Source organism: Prionailurus bengalensis, chromosome B3, assembly GCF_016509475.1.
Source record: "Prionailurus bengalensis isolate Pbe53 chromosome B3, Fcat_Pben_1.1_paternal_pri, whole genome shotgun sequence".
Classification (NCBI taxonomy): Eukaryota; Metazoa; Chordata; class Mammalia; order Carnivora; family Felidae; genus Prionailurus; species Prionailurus bengalensis.
Window position 1 is genome coordinate 48,718,215 of NC_057355.1, and position 10,467 is coordinate 48,728,681.

Sequence of the window (10,467 nt, forward strand, 5' to 3'; positions counted from 1 at the left end):
ATACCTTCACTTAACTGATTCTAAAAAGCCAAGGTCAGTTTGGGGCTTTGAACATGATTGCAAAGTTAGGAACTATTTGCTCCTACTTCTTAAAGATCCACTACCTACCCAGAGAAAGTCCTGGTTCTCCAAAGGTCTTAACTACAAAGTCCTCCTAAATTTTCCCCTCTCCAGTAGTCTACAAGTTTTTATCTTACCACTTTTTAATTGATTCTTGGACCTTTAGAACCTGATATCTCAGAGAAGTTAGACCACCTCTCTCATTCTTCAGATGGGAAAGCAGTGTTTGGAAATTAATAAGTCAAGACTTAATACTCTGGCTGCCTGGACCCTGGATCAGTGCTTTTGCCACTACAAATATGGGGCATTCCTGCTAATGTGCAGCTGCCTGGGAAGGTGAGACTGGATGAAGCACCCACACTTAACTGCCCACTGTTACTTACTGCCAAAAGCATCATGACCTGATATGTCCCTCTTAACCCAGGTTTCTTCCCTCCATTTCTGTGTCTTGGCATTTCCTCCTTTGTAATCAGACAGCATTATATGAAGGGTACATGTGAGCTGTGGGTGAGGACAAATCCAAGCAAAGAGACTTCCATAAAAAGAAATTCACGTTTGTTTCCTTATCTCTATTCCAGAGACAGAGATGCCCAACAGAATGGTCTTCCTGAATAGATTTTCCTGGTAATAAATCCAGGGGTCTTTAGGAGTAGCAGAACAACATCCTGCTCCATCAGGAAACAAGCCACCTGATCTTCTGTCCAAAAAACCGCATCTTCAATTCCATGGCTCATTTGTAAGTAGATTCTATATTTGGATGATTTTAGCCCCACTGTCCTTTTTCCTTAAGTGAATGCTCAGGAAATGGCAGCCCTCAACCTTATATACTGGTTTTCCTCTAGTTCTTGATGGAAAATAACAGATAATGTTTTAAGGATGGACTTATTCCCCTGGAGCCTAGGTGGCTCAGTTGGTTAAGCATCCAACTTCAGCTCAGGTCATGATCTCACTGCTTGGCTCATGAGTTTGAGCTCTGCGTTGGGCTCTGTGCTGACAGCTCAGAGCCTGGAGCCTGCTTAGATTCTGTCTCTCTCTCTCTCTCTCCCCCTCTTTCCTTCCCCACTCACATGCTGTCTCTCTCAAAAATAAACATTAAAAGGATGGACTTATTCCTGAGCTCTTTAAGTCTTCAGACTCCTTGATACCAGAGATAAAGACACATTTCTTTTATATTTCCCCAAATTAAGACTTGTTTGGAAGATATACAATAATTTAAAGTCCCTTATTTATTGAATTCTGCCAATAGATGAGCAACTCCCTGGACTGATATCAGAGCCAAGCAAAGTGACTGTCAGCTTAAGGATGGCATCTGTTGGAGCAAACTCCTGTTCTCCCTGGTTATTCTTGATCCGGTCACAGAACAGAAAAATTTGTTGCATCAGATACCTGCCTTGAGCTGCAGATCAAGGCAAAATGCCAGTGCTTATGTGAGCTTCTACACTTCCCATCTCCTGCCTTGAGCTCTAATTAGCAGACAGGGAAATCAGCAGGAGATAGCAGAGTATGCCTTCAAAACTGAATGGAAGTCAATGGGGAAATGATTTACTGTACAGAAATCTGTTCTGCGTGCAAAGTTCCAGGAATATCTTAAAAGGGGGTCTATTACAGGTTAAATGCAACATCTAAATAAGCCTCAAATCATGTAGCCAATGACATTTCTAGGTGATCTTTAAAAATGTCTCCCTTCTATCATATGAGGATAGAAATCTCTTTTTAAAATTAGGAAAAGCAGGGATATTGATAAATTAGTTCACAGTTGTGAAAAGTTTTCTAAGTCTTTCTAAGACTTTTCTAAGTCTTCACTCCCTTAATAATCTACATGTAATTTTTTTTTAATTTTTAAAAATGTTTATTTATTTTTGAGAGGGAGAGACAGAGTGCGAGCAGGGGAGGGGCAAAGAGAGAGGGAGACATAGTATCTGAAGCAGGCTCCAGGCCCTGAGCTGTCAGTACAGAGCCCAACTTGGGGCTAGAACTCACAAACCATGAGACCATGACCTGAGCCGAAATTGGACACTTAACCAACTGAGCCACCCAGACACCTCATAATCTACAGATAATTTTTAAATGTTTTATTATAGAAAGTTTGAACAAATATAGAAGTTAAGAGAACAGTGTTTTGAATGAATTTTCATGTACTCATAACCCAACTCAAGTAAATGTCAATTCACAGTCTCATCTCATCTGTACCCCAGGCTATTTCCTCATGTTCTCCAGATTATTTTGAAGCAAATTCCAAATATATAACTTATTTTAAATACTTTGGCAAACTATCACGAATATTAAGTCCAGTTCTCAAAAAAGACTTTTTTGGATCACTCCTGGGTTTTAGTAATCAACAGGTATTTAAAATTTTGATATGCTTTCTGTAAAAATAAAAGTATTTACTTATAAATTCATTTTCACTAAGATTTAGTTACTTCATTCATCCATCCATTTGTGTATTCATCATATGTTCAGAAAAATTTAAGTACTTACTATGTGCTCGGCCTATTTGGAGTGGTGAGAATACAGCTGTGAACAAAGTAGACGAGGTCTGTGCCCCCAACATCAGATCCGATATTTTGATAGGAGGAGGAAAAAGTGAACAAGTTAAAAAACTTAAGATCATTTCAATGACAAGAATTGAACAAGGTAATGTGCTAGCAACTAGGTCGGGGGAGGAGTGACGTTTCAACAGATACTAGAAGACTAATGGTGGTTCAGATGGAGAAAAATCAAAGCAAAGTATCTGAGGCAAGGCAGAGATTTGTGTGTCAAGGAACACAGTATAAGTTAAGCATAGCAAACAAGGGAGAAACAGGTAAGACACAAGGTTGGAGAATGTGGTGGACAGTGACCCCCAGTGATTCTTGCCTTTTAGTATTCATGCCCATGTTATCATGTCCCACATTGACTCTGGACTTTATTGTATGACTTGCTCTAGCCAACAGGACACTAGCAAGTGTGATGGAAGGAAACTTGATATGCACTTGCACGTTGGGGTTTGTCTTCTTAGAAGGCTCTCTGGTAGCTAGCCACCATGCTGAAAAGTGATGGGAGGCCACCGAATGATGGGAGGCCACATGGAGACGTACCCTGAAGGACAAGCGCGCACATTGGGTGGTCCAGCCCCAGAAAAATCCTAGATGAATACAGCCACAGAACTGCAGTCAAGCCACCGAACCATGAGAAATGATAAATCATTGGTATTAGCCATTGCACTTAGTAATGGCTTATTACACAGCAGTAGATAACAAAAAGAGAAAGTAGTTACTGTTGGTGGGGTGCTGCTGTGACAGAAACCTACAATAGTGGTTTTGAGACTGGGCCACAGAATCTGGGCTGGAAGGGTGGCAAAGACAGTGAGAAAATTATGATTGGAGGCTGGAAAGATTGATTTGTGGTTGTTGGTGGAACAATTAGTGGAGCATGACCACGGAAACGTGGAGGAAAGGAAATGCACCTAATGAACTTGAGGATCTGGCCAAAGGATATTTCCAGGTAGAATGCCAAATGGGCTAATTTGCTTCCTTAGCTGCCTCTAATAAAATATGGAAGGAAACATGAAGCAAAAGAAGGGGCAGTTCAGTTTTCAAGCAGAATTTAGAGAAAATATTTGCAAGCTTGCTGGGTCGGAATACAAAACTCTTTGTTCTGACCCCAAGGGTTTTCAGAGTAAGAAATAGCCTGAGGGTGCTACCAGCAAATATGACCTGACTTAATACAAAGGGTATGGTTGTAAGACCTGTTTTAACACCTCACAGCCCAAAATAGAGAGCGCCTGTCTCCAACTGGGGAGTGATTTTTGTCTAACAAAGTAGATTATAATTTAATGTATGGGATTGTACACACTTAGAATAAAGGAACAAAGATGATTCAAAATGAAGAGACTTCTCAGCCCCTAACTTTTCATGAGCAAGAAGCAGAATGAGAAATTACTCAGCTGTAAACATGCACCAGTCCTAATGGAAAAGGAAAAATATCTGAGGAAAGAGCCAACAGCCAAGAACAGTGGCTGGGAGCAGAAGCAGGCCCTCATCAAGAAACAGTCCCTGCCTCTAAATCAGGGGAGCTCGCAACATGTATGTGGCTGGATTTTGGAATTGGTAAGGACCCGTGCTGCCATGTGCCTTCAGTTTCCTCCCCCGGGAATGAGGGCATCAATTGCTGATATCTTATTGCTCTCTCACTGTTGTGTGTGGGCTTCAGGCAGGAGGGCCAGATAACCTGGCCCTCACAAGTTTCCAAATTGGAAAAATCACACTCAAGCAACCTTATTTACATCCACACCTAAAACAAATGATGAAATTCTGAACACTGAGCTGCTGCCATATTTGATGAGACTTTGGGAGATTTGTGGAGATTAACATACTTTTCGTGTAGGAGAAATGCAAGTAATTTATGGCCATAAGATAGACTGTGACTGATTAAAAATTAAAGATGGCTTTTCTCTTCCCCACATGGAGACATGGAGTCTATTTTCTTTCCTCTTGAGTCTGGGCTGGCTTTGTGACTTGTTTTGACAAATAAAATGCAGCAGAAGTGACACCGTGCCAGGTCTTACAAGACTGTGCAACTTTCAGTTTTGCCCTCTTGGAGCCCCGAGCCACACGGAAAGATGTTCAGTTACCCAGATGGAGAGCTGAAAGATGCCTGGCTAAACAAAAACAGTTTCTCTGCTCATAGTACTTCTGACACCAAGTGTATAAGTTTTCCACACCAAGCAATCCTCTAATGCTCTGTGAGCATCAACTGGGTGACCCACAGTTTAATTCAACTCTGACAGTATTTACCCCGAGTTAGCACAGACCCACAGGCTAAAGGCGCAGTCCCACAAAGCTGCCCCTGCCTTCCGATGTCAAGCACAAGCAGTGGGTCACCACGTAATGCACACCTCCTTCCAACTTGGCTGCAAATTGGAAGCTAGTACAGCCTCCTCCTCAAGTTTGATGAGTTTGTATAATGGCTCACAGAACCCACAGAAATGCTTTACGTACTCTTATTGGCTTATTATGAAGGATACAGAGGATCAGCCAAAGAAGTAATTAGGGTGAGGTTTGGAAGGGTCTTGAGCACAGGAACTTGTGTTTTACGAAGTTGGTGTGTGTACCCTCGTGGCACGTGGACATATTCACCAACCTAGATGTTCTCTGAATCCCATATTTAGTTATTGTATGAAGGCTCCATGTTTTTAGACATGAATGATGAAATCATTGGTCATTGGTAATTAACTCAGTGTTCAACACCTCTCTCCTCCCTTTATCAAAGCAAGTCAAATAGTCAACCTGGATTCAAGAGATGGGGAATTAGCAGAGAACTGAGTAATGTCTCTTCTTACCTTATTGATGAGAAGAGCTGAAAAATGTTATTTAATCTACCACCATACCACAAAAATTATAGTCAAATTTTTAGTCAATTTTTACTTAGGAATTAAAAGTACTAAATAGAGCAGAACTAGAATGAATGTCTACATAATAAACTATATGGCATTTAAAACATCAGTCTTATAAAAACATTATGTAATCATTGTATTTTAGCCCTAATGTCAAAAAGACCTTACCTTTCTTTTTTTCTTTGTTTTTAGGAAACCCATTTTATTTTATTTTTTTAAGTTTATTTATTTTGAGAGAGAGACAGAAAGAGTGTGAGCGAGTGCTCAAATGGGGGAAGAACGGAGAGAGAGTGAGAGAGAGACTCCCAAACAGGCTCCATGCTATCAGCATGGAGGAGCTGGATGCAGGGCTTGAACTCATAAGCTGTGAAATCATGACCTGAGCTGAAATCAAGTCAGACACCTAACTGACTGAACCACCCAGGTGCCCCAGAAAGCCCATTTTAAAAGAAAGATACCAAATGCAAAAGGGGTGTTTCCGAACTATTTTATGAATTATCAAACTTTTCCTCAGGTCCCAAGATCATCCCATGGGGACACCATTGCTGACCAGAGCTGTTCTCTCCTGAAATCCTGTTAAACCTAGGGAAGAGAGAATAAGGAGAAGTGTAATATAAAAGCAGCAAGCAGCCTGAAACTGTCAGGTAAGACCTCTAGAACATTGGGTAGGTCCTGATTTACTAGAAAGCCTACTCTAAAAACTTCTGTAAAAACCTACGTTTCAGAGTGTTTACTTTAACTTTTCAGGACCTGTCCTTGAATGGTTAATAATTAGAATTGTACGGAGACCCAGAATTTGCAGAGAATACTTTAGTTCACAAATTCTACAAATACAAGCTATTAAACTGGAAGAGTCTGAGATTATCTGTATTTATTCCAATATATTTATGTCATGGGTCAGAAAGCAATGGTGACATACATATAGACTTAATAATGGAAGTGTACCCATTTAAAGGGATCTATATGATTCTTTGTATCACCTTTTATCGTCTAGAGGAATTTGTTGCACAAAGTGTTTTGATCAAACATCGTATAACAGAGATTTATGTCTGAGAAGTAGCACAATGCAGTCCTCAATACAGATGAAAGCTAAAGTAACCTGTAGTATCAATGAGGCACTCTTTTGGCGGTTGGGGGGGAGGGGGGTATTATAATCATAATTGTGTTAAACGCAAAAGTTGCGTGCAATTTTTCAGTTTTACCACTAGATGGAGAACTCACTTTCTCACCAATGCAAGAAAGAAAATTCCAGTGCCTACCCTGTGCAAAGCTTCATGCTAAGTAGGTCCTGCTGATGATCAAAAATAAGATATCCCTGTTGTCCAGTGGGAATAAGACAAGAACTCAAGAATTTGTATTTCAAAGCAGAATGTAAATGTCAAAATACAGACAAGACATTCTATAGACACTCAAAAGAAAGAATAACTCAAAAAATTAGCAGAAGATATATGGATGAGGTAGTATTCGAGTTTTGAAGTTCAACTGGCATTTCAGTAGGCCAACATGGAAAGTGCAGCATAAATAAATACAGACCCCGAAAAGCATGGTAATGTGTTCAAGGCACCCAAAAGTACAGTTTTCTTGGCAAAGATAAAATTTGAAATCTAGTGTATGGCTATATTGTTTTAAATGTGGAGAGAAAGAGTTTATAACTAATGCAATCTGTGATGGGATAGTGGTTTCTCTGAGGCTTCAATCAGTGAACCAGGTTCTGTTAGTCCCCATTTCCTCCTTCAGGCAGGGTTGGGACACCTTCCTCCCCAAAGACACAGCCCTCAGATCCACTAGAATGTCTGGAATGCAAATGTCCAGTTTTTCTTTGAGTACCTAGCACTGTGCTAGGTACATGTTAGCTGCTCCATAATAAGATGCATATAAGAAAGGCTGGGAGCCCAGAGAAATGGGAAGTTACCGGAATGGTTTACTAGAGTTCATTACTTGAACTGGGATGGTAGCGATGAGAATACCAGAGATATTTTTCACACCCAAATATATGGCAAATAAACATGTATGGGAGTAGTGAAAGTGACAGATAAACAATAAAACTGAATTCATTAGCACTGCTTTTTCCCTGTTTATAAAAGATATTCATGTTATTATTATTTTGACTATTTTCAAAACTTTGGCCTACTATTAAAAGAATGCATATTTCACATGAATGAGAATATTCAAAAGAATAAGCCATGTTATGGAGGTAACTCTAAAATATCCACAAATGTTTTGAGTTGAGACAGCTTTATTTGAACACACATAATATATATTGCTCCAAAGTATAATGTCCAGTTATATGACTTGGGGTCCTATCCAGTGCAAGACATGTGTTGTTGTTGTTGTTGTTGTTGTTGTTTTAACGCTTACTTTTGAGAGAGAGAGAGAGCGTGAGCGGGGGAAGTGCAGAGAGAGAGGGAGACAGAGGATCCAAAGCGGGCTCCATGCTGACGGCAGAGAACACCATGCGGGGCTCAAACTCACAAACCACGAGCTCAGATGAAGCTGTTGTTCGCCTCTCCTCTGTACTTCCCTCTTGTCTCCTTGAAAACAAAACAAAACTCTATGCCTTTTGTAGCTGTTACAGTGCAATTTGTCTTTGGATAATTGAGATAATGGTAATTCAGTGTATAGTGATTTCCAAATATGTAAACTTTAACCTCCACTTTGTATAAAATGTTTAAGTGTCGGACTACCCATTTTACACTTGCTTTGTTTTTCATTACCTGTAGCTTCAGGCAGATTTGCAACACCAAATTAATGTGTAAAATTGGATTATTACCACAAAGCTGTTCAGTCGTAGCTGTCTAATCAGATCTTCTTTTGGGAGGATTTGATGTGAGTTACTGACAAGCCTCAACAAACCCAAAGATGCTAACAGTATTTTGAGAAGTTGCTGCAGATTCCTTTGGCCACTGTATTTGTTATTTTCTTGCAATTTGAAGGTACAATTTGGGGTTTAAGGAAAAATCAGTTTTGTTCTTAAAAATGCATTTAAATTGTAAACGTCTTTTTTTTTATTTTTTTTTTCAACGTTTATTTATTTTTGGGACAGAGAGAGACAGAGCATGAACGGGGGAGGGGCAGAGAGAGAGGGAGACACAGAATGGGAAACAGGCTCCAGGCTCTGAGCCATCAGCCCAGAGCCTGACACGGGGCTCGAACTCCCGGACCGCGAGATCGTGACCTGGCTGAAGTCGGACGCTTAACCGACTACGCCACCCAGGCGCCCCGTAAACGTCTTTTTAAACCTTTGAAGTGCCTATAATTCCATGTTAACTCGTTGCAGTCTGGTGTTAATGGGTACATATAACAGGTTTTTTTTAAGTTAGCATTTTATAAGCACAGACAATCCTAATGGTAACTTTTGTAGTCTTATAAATATAAACATCTATTGTAATTTGGGAACATAAACGCGACTTAATAAATCATGTGGCCTAATATTGGGGGGAAAAAAAGAGTTCATGACCTGAGCTGAAGTCAGACGCTAAACCAACTGAGCCACCCAGGCACCCCTAAGTTTGCACAATTTTAAATGTTTTGAGTTAGTTAATATTACTTTACAAATCACGAGATTTTCACATGCAATGTACATTTCTGGCTTCTCTTCAAATATTGTAAAATTTCATAACAAGAGGTTCCTATTCTTACATGGGAAAATCGGCTGAAGTTGGGGAGAGACCACTTCCCTGTTCAATAACACAATTACCCTCTGGTTTTCATTGCTCCCTTCTGTAATACACAGGATCTACTTTCTCATTTATGTTTCCTGTCTGGCCCCACAGACATTTGACTCATGTGATCTCTGTATCTGTCCATTTGGATCTGCAGATTTTAGTATCTTTGTTGGACTGGTCATTACCAGTCATTACACACTGGAGTTCTAAAACTTTCCTGCGTCCACATTTTGGTTTGTTCATAAATTAATTTTGTTACAACTGAGCATATGAGCCATTACCTCCTTAAGCTGAGTGAGTTGTATGACTTGCTATTGACTGAGGTATAATCTCTTATAAGTGACAGGTAAGAGTCATAGTGTAGGACCAAGAAAGATCATGATTATTGGAACACCTGAGAACTTTGCCTCATGAGTATATGGGGGCAGCAAAAATGTCTATTCAAATAGCGATACAATAAATCCAAGAACTGTGGATGCTTTGGTAGCGAGATATTTTTAAAACTGTTGATGTGTTTTTTTTATTTTTGCATTTATTTGACAGTGACTTTCCCCATAATTTAGCCTCCATTGCCTTAAGAAGGATTAGGATTTTTACAACAGGAATACAGAGCCATTGTTTAACTCTTGAAGCGCATTTCAAAAGCAAGAGTCTCAAAAGCTGGGCGTGCAGTCAGGTTTTAACCAGATAAACAGAAACCCCTCTAAGAATTTACAGCAGAGAAGAATTAACATAGATAATTGGAATCATATGGGGTGCCTAGGTTAAGCATCTGACTCTTGATTTCAGCTTGGGTCATGATCTTGTGGTTTGTGAGTTCGAGCTCCCTCTGCATTGGGCTCTATGGTGACAGCACAGAGTCTGCGTGGGATTCTCTCTCTCTCTCTCTCTCTCTCTCTCTCTCTGTCCTTCCCCCCGCTCACTCTCTCTCTCAAAAAAAAATTAAATTTAAATTAAAATTAAATTAAAAGATCATTGGATTCACAGGAGATGGAGGAAGGGAGAAACAAAAGAGAAGTTAAGTCACCCAGCAATGAACATCAGCAAAACTAGAGACAGAGGAGAAGACTATGCCGACAGGGAGCTAGGTCCACAGTGGAGTAAGGCAGCGCCTGCCAGAGACACAGCTAGGGGAGAGAGAAATAGACTTCTCCCTTCCCACCCAGCCCCATGTACTGCTAGTGTCTCCCAGTGGCTAACGCCAGCTAGAACCAGCTGCCATGAGGGCCTATAGGCATCAGGCTCCCAGACCAGAGAGGCATAGGGGCAGGGCAGGGAAAGACTGGAGGGCAAACAGGCCCAGAATCTGCACACCAACTATAAAGGCTGGCCATCTGAAATAGAACACAGTTTTGTTCTGCTTTGTTT